The sequence below is a fragment of the Microcebus murinus genome, chromosome 19 (assembly GCF_040939455.1).
Source record: "Microcebus murinus isolate Inina chromosome 19, M.murinus_Inina_mat1.0, whole genome shotgun sequence".
Classification (NCBI taxonomy): domain Eukaryota; kingdom Metazoa; phylum Chordata; class Mammalia; order Primates; family Cheirogaleidae; genus Microcebus; species Microcebus murinus.
In genome coordinates, this window is record NC_134122.1 from 20625685 (window position 1) to 20642391 (window position 16707).

The 16707-nt window shown below is 55.8% G+C and overlaps 1 protein-coding gene across 2 annotated transcripts in view; it reads left to right on the forward strand.

Annotated features, from left to right (window-relative positions):
- SBK1 (SH3 domain binding kinase 1) overlaps nucleotides 1–16707 on the forward strand; it is a 51343-nt gene that overhangs the window by 15000 nt on the left and 19636 nt on the right. The window contains exon 1 of one of the 2 annotated variants that reach the window (XM_012759358.3): nucleotides 11071–11930. The exons of the other annotated variant lie outside the window; for it this stretch is intronic. The gene's annotated coding sequence lies outside the window, so the exon portion shown is untranslated. Of the gene's footprint in view, nucleotides 1–11070; nucleotides 11931–16707 lie in introns of those variants that run through there. 2 annotated transcript variants of the gene reach the window in all.

The following is a 16707-nucleotide window of genomic DNA, read 5'->3' on the forward strand; positions in this document are numbered from 1 at the left end:
GGCCTGGGCCCCTGTCCTGACAACCCGGGTGTTCAAAGATCAGAGTTTGCAGCCACGTACCCCTGGGTCGTACTCCAGGCGGGCTACTTACGGGTCGTGTGACCCTGACTGGGTTACTTAAAGGTTCTGTGACCCAGTTCGGTCAGCCGTAAAATGGGTACAGCGATGTTCTGTCGTTCTGAGGGGGGATGAGGTCGCGAGCTGCAGGGGGGAGAGATGCGGTCTCCGGGCAGGGAAAGAGACGAGCCCTGTCACCCTCCCTTCTTGCTCAGCCTTGCTGGTGCTCTTGTCTGAGCACAAGCCTCGCCCTGCAGCTTATTCGGCTTATTCCTGGCTTTGGTCTCACCCTTTCGGGCCCTGGTGCCCAAGGGACCAGCAGCTGCCCTTTCCTGGCAACTGCATCATCCCCTGGGCAGTGCCACTGCCCAGCACCCAAGAGGCTCCTCCCAGCCGTTCTGGCAACCACCGCTCTCCCCTTCTCCTGCCCTAGACCAGCCAGGCACTGACCCACGCAGCCAGACCCCAGGGGGCGTCTGCATTCCCAGGTTTGCGGCTGGCATGACTCAGAGAGCACAGGTGTGCAGGTTGCCGTGGACAGAAGGTGCACAAGAGCATCGTCCCCGTCTTATCCTTGGCCCCACAGAAGGGTGTAACCTGCTCTGACTTTTTCAAATGATTTGCCAGTATTTCAAAATCAGGGCACTGCATCCTAAGGTCCAGATTTCCAACTTCTCTTAAAAGCTTGGAAGCTCCAAGAACCTGAGTCCTAGGAGCAATAGTGGGCTCAGTGTGGGGGTGGGGGGTGGGACACCCACACTCGGGCCAGGGCTCTCAGGTTCACCACTGCCTGCTCAGGCCCTGTGCCCCGTTCATGCCACCTTCCTGGCCCCTGCGAGCACCTCCGCCTGTGACCCGGTGGGGGGACCTGTGCCAAGGCAGGCTCGTGTAAGCATTTCCACCTTGCAGCTGCTGGTCCCAGGCACGTAGGAATGCAGACTTGGGTGGGGGTGCCCCAGAAATGAAAGAAGACCCTCTGGGGCAAGGAATCCCCGGGGGCCAGCCTGGAAGAGAGCTGCTTGGTGTCCTCAGCTGTCCAAGGGACTTCATGGCCCAGGTGCCCAGAGCAAAAGCCTTGGGGGTCGTTCTGTGTCCTCTCAGAGCCCTGCCCACTGCCCGGCCCAGCAGCACATCCTGCTGGCTGTGTGCACACGGATCCAGGACCCAGTACTTCTCACCGCCTCCACGCCCGCTGCCCTGGGCCAAGTTGCGATCTTCTCCCCGGCCTGGTGCAGTGGCCTCCTGGCTGGTCTCTCTGCTTCCATCCTGGCCCACAGTCTGTTCTCCTCCTCATGGCAGCAGCGAAGCATGTTAAACCCCAAGACATACCCCATCCCTCCTCTGCTCAAAGCCCTCCAGTGATTCTCGCCTCACTCAGAATCAGAGCTGAAGGCCCATGGTGGCCCTGAATGAACTGTCTCTGTTACTCCTCATCTCCTCCCACGCTTCCCAGCCACATCAGCTCCTCGCTTGTCCTGGACGTTCCCAGGGCACTCAGGCCTCAGGGCCTTTGCACTGGCTGCTCCTGCTCCTTATCTGCACAGCTCTCTCCCTCACCCCCTCCAAGTCTCTGCTCGAATGTCACTGTCTCCTGTGCACTGTCCCCTTCCCAGCTTTATTTCTCCCCTGGCACTAACCCCTCTAAGTATAATCATTTACTTATCTCTACTGCCGACTGCCTTCTTCCCTCACTAGAGTGGAGGTTCCGTGAGGGCAGGAGTTTTGCTTTGTTTTTGTTCACTGCAAACAGTGCTTAGCACATAGGAGGCGCTCAATAAATATTTGGTAACTGAATGAATGAGCAAATATGTGAAGGGAGGGCAAAGCAGTAGCAAGTGTGCAGGGCAGCCATGGGGACCCAGCCAGGTCCTGGGGTTATCAGGTCTGGGCACGTGACCAGCACAGGGTACCAGGGCATGTTCGTGAAGTCTGATGGGACAGTGGAGTGTGTGCCGGGGACTTGGAGCCTCTACCTCACTCCAGTTGCTAGCACAGCCCACCACCTCCCCTGGGCAGGTGCTCAGCTACACTCTCCCCATCCCCCAGCCCCATAGTCCCCCTCCCCCACCCTACCAGCACCCACTGCTGTTGCCCTTTGCCCCTGGCTGCCAGGCACCTGAATGAGGGAAGAATCGGTGTTGGGTGTGCACCAGAGTGGCCCGGGGCACATGTGAGGGTCTGCACTTGCCCCACTAGTGTCCCTGTGCCCAAGGGTGCATGACTTTGAATATGAAATAAAAACCAACCACCATGACAGGCTGGGGGACAGTCCTTGGGAGAAAGGAAAAAGCTTTCTTCTGCTTTCTGAACAAGAGGCCCACATTTACATTTCTCTGGGCCCCTCCTTCTGCAGCTGGGCCTGGGTCCAGTGCTCACGCCTCACAGTGTTAACTGCTCTGTCCCCAGTTATTTAGATCGCAGATTAGAGAGAAACAGGGTGAGCAGAGAGAGCCTGCAGGCTCCTGGGACAGCTGGTGGCCCTCAAGGTGACTGGCACCAGGCCCAGGAGACAACATTCCCTTGCCTTCCCCATGGCCCTGCAGGCGTCTGCACTGGGAGCAGCAGGCTGAGAAGGTGCCAGGGCAAGCCCCTTTGTCCCCAGGCCGCAGCTGTCACCCCCTTCCAGTAGAGACAGAGCGTGTGGACATCTTTGCCAACTGAAATATGGGGGGAAGTGTGGATGGCAGCCGTAGTTCCTGACGAGTCACAGGGATTGTCACGGTTGTTCTGAAGGGTCCCAGGGTCAGGGCTCAGTTTATAGCCTCATTCCCTGAAATGTTCAAAGGGGATCTAGATGTAACCCCCAAGGGATGGGTGACAAGGGACCAGGCCTCGGTGGTGACTTCAGGCTCAGATGTTGATGTCATACATGGCCCTGGTAAGATAACTTCAAACCAGACCCTGGAGTGGCCTCAGATGGACCCTGGTGACGCGGGAGGTGCCTGGTATCTCATCCCCCTCCTTCCACTGTGGCTAAGCCCCTGTCTCTCCCCAGCCACTAGAATTGGAGCCATTCTCCAGGATCCACCTAATTAGCCAAGCTCATTAACTCCCACAAGGCTTCTCCTCCCTTCCTAATTAACTGACTTAATTAGGGCTTGCAGGCCTGGCTCCACCCAGCCCCCTACTGCTCTCAGCTCCCACCCAGGCCTGCCTCCTCCAGGCCCTCGGCTCAGCCAAGCCTCCCCAGGCTCGGAGTGGAGCAGGGTGTGGCCTGGGCCCCTCCAGCACCCAGGCCTGCATGCTGTTCCCACCCCTGGTTCCAGGACACCAGGACAGCGCCCCTGCCAGGCAGCAGCCCAGAGGCAGGAATGGAAATGGGGACAGGCAGGTGGATGGAGAGAGGGATGGAAATGGGATACAATGGAATCAGGGGGCAGTAGGTAAGGCTGGCAGGGGACAGAGGGGCTGGGTAGGGAGGTGCTTCGGGCCTTGACTTGAATCCCAGCTAGAGTGTGACTCTAGCAAACTCCTCAACTCTGTCTCTGATGCACAATTAGACCATCACATCACAGGGTTGTTGGAAGGTTTAAATGAGTTAATTTGTGTAAAATGCTTAGAATCTGGCCTGGCACAAGTGTGCAATCGTTAAGTAAGTGGGTGGGCATGAACAGAGGCTCCTCCAGAAGCCAGGAGCTGCACGAGGGGAAGGGACAGCCCAAAGGGGAGACAGCTCTGGAGGTGCCAGGAACAGACTGAGTCCAGGAGAGGTTAAAGGTATGAGAAGTGAGCAAGAAGGACTGAGGACAGGGTGTCCCATTCCTTCTCCAGCGGGAGGAAGAGGCTGCCCTTGTTAGTCTAGGACCTCTGCACTCTATGCCTCAGTTTCCCCATTGGGGGAAGACTCTAGCCTTGTGAAAGTGCCTGGTATATCCTAGGTCCCTAATCAAAGTCCAGAGACCCCTCCCTAAGATGGGAGATGACCCAGAAAGCATTAGGAAGGAAGTGCTCAGAGAAGGTGAACTTTACCTCCACTGGGACTCAAGAGAAGAAAGTGGGCTGTGCAGGCAGCAGGCAGGATGCAGGTTAGACATTAGGCAGGACTTACTGGAGTTGAGGCATGCAAGATCTCGAAGGCAGGAGGAAGGAGCTGCCGGGCAGGCTTGGGGAGAGAGATGACCAGCATCCACAACTGAGGGGCCCACTCAGCTCCTGCTCACCCTTCAGACTCAGCATGGCCCTCACCTCCTCCAGGAAGCCCCCAACCCTTGTCTCTCCTTTGTACCCTGGTCTCAGTCAGAACTTTACATTTATTGGTATGATCAGTGCAGTGTCTCCCCTGCTAGGCTGGAAGCTTCTGAAGGCAAGGACAGTGCTGTTTAGCCTAGCCTTTCATCCCAGTGTAGGTGCCCATGAATGAATGAATGAGTGTCTTGGCCCAGAGGTTCCCCCTGGAGCTTAGAGGGAAAAGGGCCCCATAGGGCAGCCCAGGCAGCTGGCCCAACCGCTCAGCTGTGAACCCACCAGCTCCTGGCACAGCCCCAAGAATAACCAGGCTTAGGAGGCAGCAGCTGGACTCCAAAGGATTTGAACCTCCTGCTCCAGGACAGGCTGGGCTTCCTCTGACAATCCCCTTGCGCACCCCGGGACGCCGAGGAAACAGTGATGATGCGGGGCAGAGGAAAGAATGTTAAACTTACTCCTGCATTCTTAAACATTTACACATAATATCGAGAGCTTGGGGTTGTAAGTAACAGAGACCCAAGTCCAACTGACTTGAGCACAAAAGGGGCTTTATTGGGTCACACAACTGGAAAGTCCAGAGTCTTCAGGCATGGCTAGATCAAGCGGCTCAAATGAGAACAAGGATTCTGCCTCTCTCGGCTCTGCTGTCTGCTCTGTCGGTTTTGGCCTCCAGGATGGTAGCAGCCCAGGCTTGCATCCTAGCGCCTGTCAGTGCCATGGAAAGGGAGCCTCTGTCCTACCGGCCTGGCTCGGGCCACAGACCCATCTCAGAAACAACAGCCATGGCCAGGAGGCTGCCGTGCACTGGTTGGTGCAGGCTGGGCCACAAGACCACCCCTAGAGTCAAACAGGTGGGCCCCGCCCTCAGAACCCATAATGAGCAGGGCAGGGTATGTCAGGGAATGTGGGTTCCTAAAGTAAACTGGGGTTCTGCTGTCATAAGACGGGGGACAGATGCTGGAAGACAGAGGTCTGTCTGCTCCACTTGGAAGATGTGGGCATCGTGCCAGACCCAGCAGGGCACTGTTCTAAGCACCAGGCTTCGGTGGCAGACACTGTCTGTTCCCCACTCCCTTCCCAGCCTCTACTTGTCCTCATCTCTATTCTGGAAGGTCTTGTCTGGCCCAGCTGCTCTGCCCACGCCCACGGCACTGCCCCCCCACATGCTCCCTGCCCCAGAGACCTCCCCTGCGACGCATAAATGCCCCAGCTGCTGTGCCCTTGGGTGGGGCGACTCCGAGAAGTGTGTTCTGCACTGTCTCTGAGAGCTCCCTGGTGGGGTTAACCTCCACTTGCCCACCGTGGTAACTTGCTTGGTAACAACCCATTGTCACTGTCTTCCTGCTCCGCTCCTCCACTCCCCACCTGGGATCATCTACTGAATAAACTAGTTGCTCTGGAATCCTTTTCTCAGGGTCTGTTTCTGGGAAACCCAAACTAGGGCATCATTGAAGCCAGCCCCTTAGGGATGTGTTCTAGACAGCACTTGTCTCCTGCCAAATGTCTACAATTCCAGGGGATGGCTTTGGTGACCCTCCCTGGGAAAGGAGCGGGCACTGAGCCAGCTCAGAGAATCCTGCCTCAGTTCTGAGGGTTCCGGAGGATGCTGCCTGCTCCCCGTCAAGAATCGTGGGGCGGGGGGTGGAGACCCACCAGACCCTCCCTGCATGACTTCCAAGAGCAACAGCCACCACCTGGCCCTGAGCACGGGCATTTAGGGCCATCGTGAGCAGCAGGTCTGTGTGGCAGCCCCAGGGGAGACAAACCTATGACTTAGTGCTTCCCAGAGTGTGACAGATGAGGCCACTTTAGGTGGTTCTTGGACCTGGCTTTAGAAAAAAAACAGAATCATATAGTGAAATTTTTCATTTCTCCCCCGTCCTCCTCCCTTTTGTTAAGATCCCGTTTTAAAACACTTCCGTTGCATAATTTTTAATTATTTTGAAAAAACTGGAAGAAATTACACAAAAGTCTACAGCTGTGCATATCCACAGCTAGAATCAATGTTAACATTTTATTATATTTGCATCATGACAGGTAAAGATGAATTCCCAATATGCCCCTCCCAGGCCCATGTCCCGGTCTGCATCCCTGGGGCTGCAGGGATTTTAGGGCTGTCCTTCTCATTCGGGTTGGCACACTTTCAGCTGCAAGAAACAGAATTCCCAGCTCAAAGCGGCCCCGAGTACGAGCAGCTCAGCAGCTCTGCGCTGTCACAGAAGCAGTTTCTCTCCTGGGCACTGCGATCACAGTGCACTTCCATCATCAGTGGTGTCCTGCTGGCCACAGTCACAGAGTTGTATTTCTACCTGGGGACTGGGGAGCTCATTAAGCACTCCTGCTGGAACAGGGCATTTCTCACTTCAGAATACATTCTCCAAAAAGGCATTGAGAGAGTCAATGATCCAGCGTCCCCAGCTGCTGTAGGTCCCGGGCTGCCAAGCCTTCTTCTGCCTGACACATCTTGGGTTCTGGCGGACCTCTTGGTTTTTCTTATCAACAATCACTTGACCCGTGTCTGCCAGTGGCCCTGGGTGGGGGTTCTTCCTGTACCACAAGACCATTGCAACGCAGACCAGCAAGCCAGGAATGTCTCCTCTCCGTCATGACAGGGGACATAGCACTAAGGAGCATCACAGAACACGCTGGAGAAATCTCCAAATGCCATCATGTTCCCCCAGCGTGGAGTCTATCAATATGGCCAATACAATATCTTAACAGATTACTTCCAGTAACAGACAGTAGAGTTACCCAAATTCATACAGTTTGAAATGTACAGATTCTAGAAGACAGGGAAAGACTCTTGCAATTCCTTCCTCATTCCCCCCAACAGTAGCAGAAACTTCTGACCCATCCAACGAACATAAACTATAGCCAAAGGGAAGATACATAATAACCAGAAGTCCCTGGGGTCCGAGGAGCACAAAGACGTGACATTATTGAAGAGGGTTATGGGCTCTGGGCAGAGGAAATCTAAATGGAGATCTCTGTTTTCCAGTGTTTCTTCTGTGTTGCTATGAAAATCATGGCCAAGTTTTATCTTTGTGTTCTGCTATCTAAATTGCACTCGTCAAAACCCTCTCTCTGGGAAGGTGGTGCTGCTGTGGGTACACACCTTTGAGCTGGCAAGAGTGGTTTAGCCCTAGGTGTCAAGGGAAAAGGACTAGAGTGTTACAAACGGCTGGCTTCTGTTCCTCTCTTCAGATATGTTGTGTTGGTTCGGTCCTCTGCGAAGCAGGCAAGGTGGGATGAGATTTTTTAGGGAAAACGCTTGGGAGGGAGAAATGGGGAGGGAGCCAGAGGAGGCTGGGAGGACCCTCGGTTTGCAATAGATCCAACACTGGCCATGGAGAGAGACAGAAGTAAGAAAGGTGGGGTAGGAAGAGTCTTAGCCTGCAGTGCAGTGTTAAGAAAGTGTCCACAAAGCCAAGGGGGAGTCCTTGATCCAAAGCTGCCCACTAGCGGAGCCTCGTGTCCCTAAGCATCCGGCGCATCTTAGTTCCTTGCCTAGCATTAGCTCATGGGAAACCAACCAGAGCCCCCGGTGTGAACCACAGGTGGGTTTCACAGCTGCTGCCCTTGTCAATTGCTTTTCCTGAAGGCAGAGGTCTGAGTGGCACATTTTCAGGGCGGCCCCTTGCTCTGCCCAGCTTTTCCATGGATCCTACGAGCCTCTCCTTCTAAGGGGAAACTTTGAAGAGGGAGATTCGTGGAACGTGATACAGCCCCGCTCCCCTTGCTGCAGTTATACAACAGCTACTCATCCTTTCCTTCCCCGCTATCCTTTCTCAATCATCCACACCCTCAACTACTGCCTTGGCAGGTCTTGATGGGTTACCTGGTGGTGTGACCCAACCTTTCGGTCCTGAGGGCTCTAAACTCTTGGTTATCATAACTGATGGACCACTGGAATCTGCAGGTATTTCTCCCCGTTCCCACTCTGTAAAGCAGCCCTGCCTTCTTCTGCTGACCAGGGTCAGTTACTACCACCAGGATAGTGACACCTCTTCTTGCCTGCTGGTCCCAGAACAGATGTAGCCCAAAGTTTTCAGCCAGCAGACACAGCTTAAATGTAATAGGACCCTGACAAGAGTGTAACGTCTTTGGGGACCAGGACTTCCCACCCTGCAGAGCTGAGAGTAGGGAGGGGATTTGATTACTTACCGTGTGCTTTGGCAAACCTTTACTGATTGCATTGTGGGTAAGGAATCAGGGAAGGTTTTTGCAAAGGATGGCCTTGAACTGGGCAACCCTTGATAACCATGGCTAGGGGCATTTCAAGGCCTGATCTTACCCCTGCCCCTCTCTAGGCTTCGAGTTCCTCATCTGTAAAAAAGAGAAAAGTGCTCTAATGTTCTGGGATGCGGTTGTTCGACACAGGAAGACATTTCCTTCCTATTTCCTCTCTTTCCAGTCGCCATCTACTGTGTGCCCAGTAACTCAAATCCCCTGTTCCTTTGTTTGGGGCACAGAGGGCTTGGGGAGGAGTAGAACACAGGGTGAAATGTGAAATTCCTGTACACTGGCAGGACAAGGAGAGTGGGAGAGGAAGGATAGACACAGAGAGACTGTCTTGGAGGATAACCTGTTTGGAAAACAAAGAAGAGGGGAAAGATGTTCTACACAGAGGACACTGAGTGTACAAAGATATGGAGGTGTGACAAAGCAGATGTTCTAGAACAGTGTGGCTGAGGTCAAGGCTGAATGGAGGCCGGGAACAGTTGCTCTCGCCTATAATCCCGGCACTTTGGAGGCCAAGGTGGGAGGATCACTTGAATCCAGGAGTTTAAGACCAGCCTGAACAATATAGCAAGTCCCCATCTCTATAAAAAATAGAAAAATTAGCCAAGCATGGTGGTGTGTGCCTGTAGCCCCAGCTACTTGGGAGGCTGAGGCAGGAGGATCACTTGAGCCCAGGAGTTTGAGGTTGCAGTGAACTATCTTGATGCCACTGCACTCCAGCCTGGGCAACAGAGGGAGGCCCTCTCTCCAAAAAATAAAAATAAAAAAGGCCAAATGGAGAAGAGAGGTCCTCAATGGGGGAATGGTAAGCAGGCTTTAAATGCTAAGGGCTCTAAGTGCCAGGATAAGGTTAGAGTTTACCCTGGAGGTACCCAGGAGTCTGTGGCAATTTTATGTAGGGGAGCGACCCAGTTCAATTTGTATTTTATAGAGCTGATGGTCACAAAGGACTTGGATTCTAGAAATAAGAGTCTAGATTAGAGGCAGGAGGAAGACAAATATATTCTCACCAGCAGAGATTGCAAACTGATGGCCCACGACCAGGTATGTCCCCAAAGCATGTTTCATTTGGCCCATCCGGTATTTCTGATTTTGGGGAATTAGTTTGAAACATTTAAGAGCTGGAAGATTTCATGTTAGAATATGGATTTCCTGCTTCTCTTGAAATATCATCTGGCCACACAGAGCCCACGATGCCCCTGTTTGTTTGTCTCAGCTCCACTGCTCCCTATCACCTTATATTGGACCCCAGCGACTAATTTATGTGACCTGTAGATACTTGGAGTTTGCAATCACTGGCTCTAAAAGCTCTAGAAACAATCGGAGTGGTTGGGAAGATTACACTGGGTTGACAAAACAGCCTGATCAAAGACTTAGAAGAGGCCGGGCGCTGTGGCTCACGCCTGTAATCCTAGCTCTTGGGAGGCCGAGGCGGGCGGATTGCTCAAGGTCAGGAGTTCAAAACCAGCCTGAGCAAGAGCGAGACCCCGTCTCTACTATAAATAGAAAGAAATTAATTGGCCAACTGATATATATATAAAATTAGCCGGGCATGGTGGCGCATGCCTGTAGTCCCAGCTACCCGGGAGGCTGAGGCAGAAGGATCACTCGAGCCCAGGAGTTTGAGGTTGCTGTGAGCTAGGCTGACGCCACGGCACTCACTCTAGCCTGGGCAACAAAGTGAGACTCTGTCTCAAAAAAAAAAAAAAAAAAAAAAAAAAAAAAAAAAAGACTTAGAAGAAATAGGGACGGTGTGGGGTGTGCTGGGGGCTTTCTCACGAGGGAAAGAGCGTGCTGCTGCTGCTGGGATGAGGCTGAGAGAGAGAGAACAGAGCCGGGAAGGACGAGCTGTCCCTATCTCATCTCTGTCCTCATCTACCCCTCTTCATCCAGGCCACCAATTTCCGGTTGCCGCACAGATAATGACTCCTTCGCACCCGGTGCTTTACACCTGCTGCCTCTCTGTCCAGATTCTCCTTTCTCCCCAACGCATTCCGCCACCAGTCACTGACTGTTTACAGCAGGGGCTGCAAACGCCACCTGAGCTGGACATGGCCCCCGCGGGCCAAGTGTGCCACCTCTCCCCGAGTCGACCGCTACTTTGAGGTTTCGCTCGAAATAGCTCGGATGGGTAGGTGGGTGGGTGGACGGGCAGACAGGCGGACGGACGGACGGAAGGATGAGTGAATGCATATCCAGTTGCAGAGCTTGGATTTGTTTTCCCTCCTTGAAACAGGCACAGGCTCCGCCCCACAAGCCGGGACTGGGGCAGTCGGGGGCAGTCTGGTCCCGCAGGGGCCGACGAGCCGGACCAGGTGACCCTCTCAGACTCCCCCGAGCCCTCTCTAACCTCGTTCTCGCCCCCTCGTGGGCTCTGACCTAGAAAAGCGGGGGTGGGAGGACACACAGGAGCCCACGGGCGCTAGGACCCGGCGCGGCCGGAAGGCGGGGTGGGGGCGCCGCGTGCGGCTCCCTCCGCCGGGGGAGAATCTGCGCCCCGCGGCGCGCGGCTGGGGGCGGCGGCGGGAGGGCGAGCGCGCGCCGGGCCAGTGCGCGTGCGCGAGGGCGCGCGCCGAGCGGGGCGGACAAAGGGGCGGGCGGCGGCGCGCGAGCCGGGGGGCGGAGCCGCGGGCCCGGCGGGCAGGTGCGCGCCGGCCGGAGGGCGGAGCCGCGATGCCGCGATGGAGCGGAGCCCGGGCGGGCGCCGGGGCCGAGGCCCAAGCACCAGGCGGAGCGCGAGCCGGAGCCGCAGCCGGAGCCCGGGCCAGGCCGGGGTCAGGGACCGCAGGGCCGGGCTGCTCGTAGCGGCGGCGACGGAGCCCCCCAGCGGCTGAGGGGCTTCCTCCCAGCTCCTGCGGGTGGCCGGGACCCAGCAAGCCCCCGCAGCCGGGGAGCGCGGGGGTCCCCCCACCACATCCAGGATCCAGCGAGCTTCGGGAAAGAGGGGGGCCCCTCCAGATCCAACACAGAGCGACTCTCCCTTCGGGGAAGCGGAGATTTCCTCTGTGTTTAGAAGACAGCGACCCCTCAACGGTGCCGCGAAGACTCCCCCTCTTCAACCTGGGCCCCCCAAGACCTAGAACGCAGGGCCCCCCGTCCTGGATTGTGGGAGCCCCCTCCCAAGATCCTGGTCATCACAACTCCACACCTCAAGACACGAAGACCCAGTTCAGAACGCCCCTAGATCAGAGGATCCTAATCCCCCCCTAACTCCGGTACACAGAAATTCCAAATCTTAGGGACCCGAGGACAGCAAATACCCCTCACCAGCAAGAAGCCTCGTGGCGCCCTCTCAAAGCTCCAGGATTGGGGCGACCGAGCCCCTTGCGGCACCTTTCGTATCCCGGCCCATGATTGTGGCGCCCTGAGCCCCCCCGGGCCGGGCTGACGACTACCGAGACGGCGCCCAGGCCCCCTGCCGCGGCGTCCCCGCGGCCCCAGCCCAGGTAAGCCGGGCCCAGGTGAGGGGCGGCAGGTGAGTGGCCACCGAGGTCCCTATAGCCCTGCAGGTGGGGAAGGAAGTACTGGGTGCGCTCCCCCTCCCCAGCGTCGCCATGGAGCCGAGGCTGAAGGACGTTTCTTTGTGTCTCGCTTGGAGGAGCCGCCCCCTCCTCCTCTCCCTTCCCCCACCCCACACCCTAGCTTTGAGGTTTGGGCTCAGCTCCCTGGCCCCACGGGGAAGGGGTGGTGAAGCCCCTTGTGCCATAGAGTGGGAGGAAGAGGGTGGGGACGCCCCCCCAAAAAAGCTGTGAGCCTGGAGTGCTGGACCCTAGGTTTTTGGAGTCTATATACCCCTCACCCCAAGGCCAGGCTGAGTTCTCAGGTGAAGTCCCCCATGGGAGGAGAAAATTTGGGGGTGTCCACAGGTGAGAAGGCCTGCAGTCTGTGGCCCAGGGTGATGACTGGGGCTTTGGGTGTGTGTCTTTGTCTGTGACAGAGCAGGGAAGGGGTGTGTTTGAGAGAATGGGTGGGAATCCCTTATTTTCTCTACTGCCCCCCACCCAGGGCACAGTGGGGGTCTTCACCCAGGCCATACTTTGTGCTCCCTGCGTGCGGGATAGGAAGGGGGCAAGCCCTTCCCAAAGTGAGGTGCTAGTTTCTGGGGAGGGGAGGTAGTCTAGATGAAGAAGCCATTTCGGGTCAGGGCACCTTTCTGTCCCCGTATGTCCCAGGGACAGCAAGCCCAAGGCCTTCCCTTCTCCTGGTCTCTGAAAGAAACACCCGGGGCCAGACCCAGGTTGGGCCAGTGTGTCCTGGACTGCCCAGGGGCAAGCCCAGGTCCTCCCTCCAGGTAATACACAAAGCAGTACCCCAGCCTGGCCCTCAGTGAGGTCCTGAACCCTGGGGGCCCTGCAGCTCATGGGGAAGCTAAGAGGCCCTGGGGGCTGTTGTACCCTGAAATTCTGGATCAGAGAGCCTGAGAAAGGGCTGGACCACACTGAGCTGCTGGGATTTCCCAGTCTCTTCTCTCTGAGCCGTTTGCAGGTGAGCAGTGATGCTGAACCCATTTGATGGATAAGCAAATTGAGGCTCAGGAAGGCAGGGCCCTGGGTACAGGGAGCCCCACCAGTACTTCCTTTGTTTAGATATTCATTCAGCACACCTTCAGCCAGTGTCTGTGGTGGACTATGCAGTGGAGGCGGGGTCCTTTTCCCCACTTCAGCCCTGATGGGCTGTTCTCAATTTGCCCAGGCCATGCCTTTTGGGCCAGCTGAGGTGGAGCTGGTCAGATCTGGCCGACCAGTTATTGACCCCACACCTGAGGCACCTTGTCCCCATCCTGCTGCAGACTTGGGAGCACTGAGCCTGGGCAGCTGATTCATCTTCTCCCCTCTTCCCAGCACCAAGTGTCCCCACCCCCATCTGCTGCTGGTGTTGACTCAAGGGTGAGGATGTGACCAGTAGGAGAGGGGGCTGAGGGGCGCTTCAGGCCAGACCGCTGGCAGCCCCTCCTGCAAATTTAAGGACAGTGGAGGCAGCCCCCTGCCACAGGCTGTGGGGGAGCCAGCTGCCCTGAAGACTGGGTGACCTTGGGCAAATGTGTGACATTTCCCAGAGACACTGGCAGAGAGCAGGCCACTTGCTCTGCAGCTGGCAGGGCGGATGCAGATGGAAGTTGGGCCATGAGAAGCGTCCAGGTGTGTCCTACCCGTCTCTGGAGGAGTTCATCGCCCCCAGTGGGTTTGCAGGAGCCCGGGACCTTGTCACACCCCAGAGGCAAGGCAGTGGAATAGAGCCTAACAAAGAGCAGCAATTTGAGTCACTGTGACCAAGGAACACTGCTACAAGGCCAGAGGGGAACAGGGAATAGGACCTCCCCTCCTCACTGAGCTGCGGTGGCTCCCCATTGAGTCCGCACGCACAGCCGTCTGCAGTCTGGCCCCAGGCATCACCTCCTGTTCCTCAGTCACCCTCTTCTGCTCCTGGCTCATCTCCTCCATGTCCTCTAATTCTTCCCCTCCGTCACATGCCACTCCCCTGACCTGAAAAGCCCCACTCTAGAATAGCTCGGGAGCCGCTCTCTGCCTCCACCTCCCTTTTTGAGCTGACCGAGGCTGGCACGTAGTAGAGAGCTAAATTTGACTGGTTGATGAATTGGTGGCTTGGAGATGGTGGCATGTGTCTACACCGCTGTGAGAGTGTCTCCACATGGAGACTTTGAGCCCCAGGAGACCGGAACTGTGTTTGTCTTGTCCGCACTTCGTCAGCATTTTCTAACCCGGAGCCCAGCACGTTGTGTAGCACGTGCTGTAAAATACAGCCTCCAGATGCTTTCTGTGGATCTAGTGGTTTTTATTTATTTATTTATTTTATTTTATTTTATTTTATTGAGACAAGGTCTCGCTCCCTCACCCAGGCTGGAGTACAATGGCGTGATCATAGCTCACTGAAGCCTCGAACTTCTGGCCTCAAGCGATCCTCCTGCCGTGGCCTCCCGAGTAGCCAGGGCTACAGGCACACACCACCATGCCTGGCTAATTAAAAAAATTTTTCTTAGAAATGGGATCTCGCTATGTTGCCCAGGCTGGTCTCAAACTCCTGGCCTCCAGCCATCCCCCTACTTCTGCCTCCCGAGTGGCCAGCGTTACAAGTGTGAGCCACTGAGCCCAGCACCAGTATATTTTACATGTTTATTTTTGTTGTCAGTGCTAAAAAAGAAATTGGGAGACTTTACATACAAATGCTGATTTTTGGATCCTCTTGAAAAATCAGATGGTGGGGCAGCTCGGAGCCAAAGAATGGCCACCTTCTTTGGATAGGACCCCATGCCCTCCAGCTTGCCCCAGGCCCCACCTGACCTGTTCACTCATTTATATGACCCTGCTGCTGGCATCTGGGTTTGCAGGCCCAGGATAGAGACTAGAAAAATGTTTGCTCAGTGGGTGACCTTCGTGTGTTCTGCCATACGCGTGTTCCCTGCCTCCCCCACGGCCAGCTTAGAACATGCACAGAGCAGCGTCCGTCCGGGATTGGCAGCGCTCCGTGGTAAAGTGTGCCCAAACTTCTCCAGCTTGCTCCTACTTTCCACTCCTAGCTCCATCATCTCGCACCCTCACCCTGTGCTAGAGGCATTCAGCCACCAAAAACCTGTTTTCGCTGTCCCAGTTGCCCAGGAGCAGAAGTCCCGGTTTCCAGGCACAGGTCTCACTGAGGACTCTTGGGGGAGGGCTGCTCCCTAGGCTTCAGTTTACCCTTCTGTCCAGGGGAGGACTGGACTAAAGGTTCCTTGGCTGTAAACTTCCTTCTTGTTCTCATTTTCTAGGGCTGAGTCCAAGCTGTTTTGGTCAGGCAGGAGGGGTGGGGCTTAGATGCAAGAGTCACTCAAAAATATCACATTCCCTAAAGATTAATGAAACATCTTGATCCGTGTTGCCCTGTAGCTGGGCCAGGGGCCAGCAGTGGGCCCCAGCCACTGGGCATGGCCCTGGAAGGGAGTATGCCCTCTTCCTGGACAAAAGTCTGCTGCAGCCTGAGCTCAAAAGCGATGGCAGAACACCATGGTTGAGAGCACAGGCTCTGGACTCTGCCTGGGTTGGAATCTCGCTTAGCTGCTGTGTGACCTTCGGCAAGTCACTTACCCTCTCTGGGCCTCAGTTTACATATCTGTAAAACAGGGATAATACCTACCCCAGAGGGTAGTCAGGGTATTAAGCAGGCTGAAGTATGAGAGGGGCCTGGGACAGGGGCTGCCCCATCAAAAGGGCTCCATAACTGCTGGCCCTTATTAAAAAGGGCCTCAGCACGTGGGTGACTAAGCCTTGGTGGCTATCCTTGTGGGACTATCCCCAGGGAGGGGCAGGGGTCTTTGAGAGGCAGTAGCATGTAGTCAAGAACAGGGAGCTTGCCCCTGCTCTGGGCAGGGAGGGTGAAGGAGGGTACAAGGCTGAGAGCCCGAGGGCCCTCCCTGAGCCTGCTCTGGAGCTCTGCTGGAGAGGGGACTCTGGGTGGCCTGGTTCTGTAGTTAAGGCCCTTGGCAGCCTCTGCTTCCCAGGAGTGGTGCCTTCTGGGCTTTTTCCTGGGGTGGCTCCCAGAGGCTTTCTGCCCCAGGCCAGAGTTCTCCCCAACTCCCTTGCTCCCCCTTCCAGCTCCAGGAAGCAGTGGCAGCTGGGCTTGAAGGGCTGGCTGAAGTCCCCTCTAGTCCTTCCTGCTCACCCACCCTTCCCTGCCCCTGCCACAGCTTGGCCACACCTGGGGAAGGAACAGGTCCAGACTTGCCGCTCAGCCCCTGCTCGGGAAACCCTGTAATGTCTGAGTTGGAAAGGAAGCAGTGGAGCATTTTTCAATGTCAAGCGTTCTGTGCCAGGCACTGGACATCGCTTTCTCATTTAGCCCTGAGAACAGCACGGCCTTAGCCCCAGAGCAGGGATTGGAGCCCAGCTCCGAGGACCACCAAAGGTTTGTGTGAAACCTGCAGCAGGCTGCCAGGGTTCGAATCCCGCCTCTACTGTTCTCTCATTGCGTGACCTTGGGCAAGTCAGCTATCCTCTGTGCCTCAGTTTCTTCTGGTACAGAATGGAGATAATAATAGCTCCTACCTCCTAAAGTTGTTGTGAGGATTAAATGAATCTGTTACAGGTAAAGTGCTTTTAGCTGTGCCTGCTGCTTAAGTGTTTGCTCTTAGTATTTCTGTCACACCCTGCTGGGGTATGCAGATGAGCTGATCAAGGCCAGGGGACCTGCTGTGACTTCCCACCGCATTAGCACTCCTTCCCTGTGGCTTGA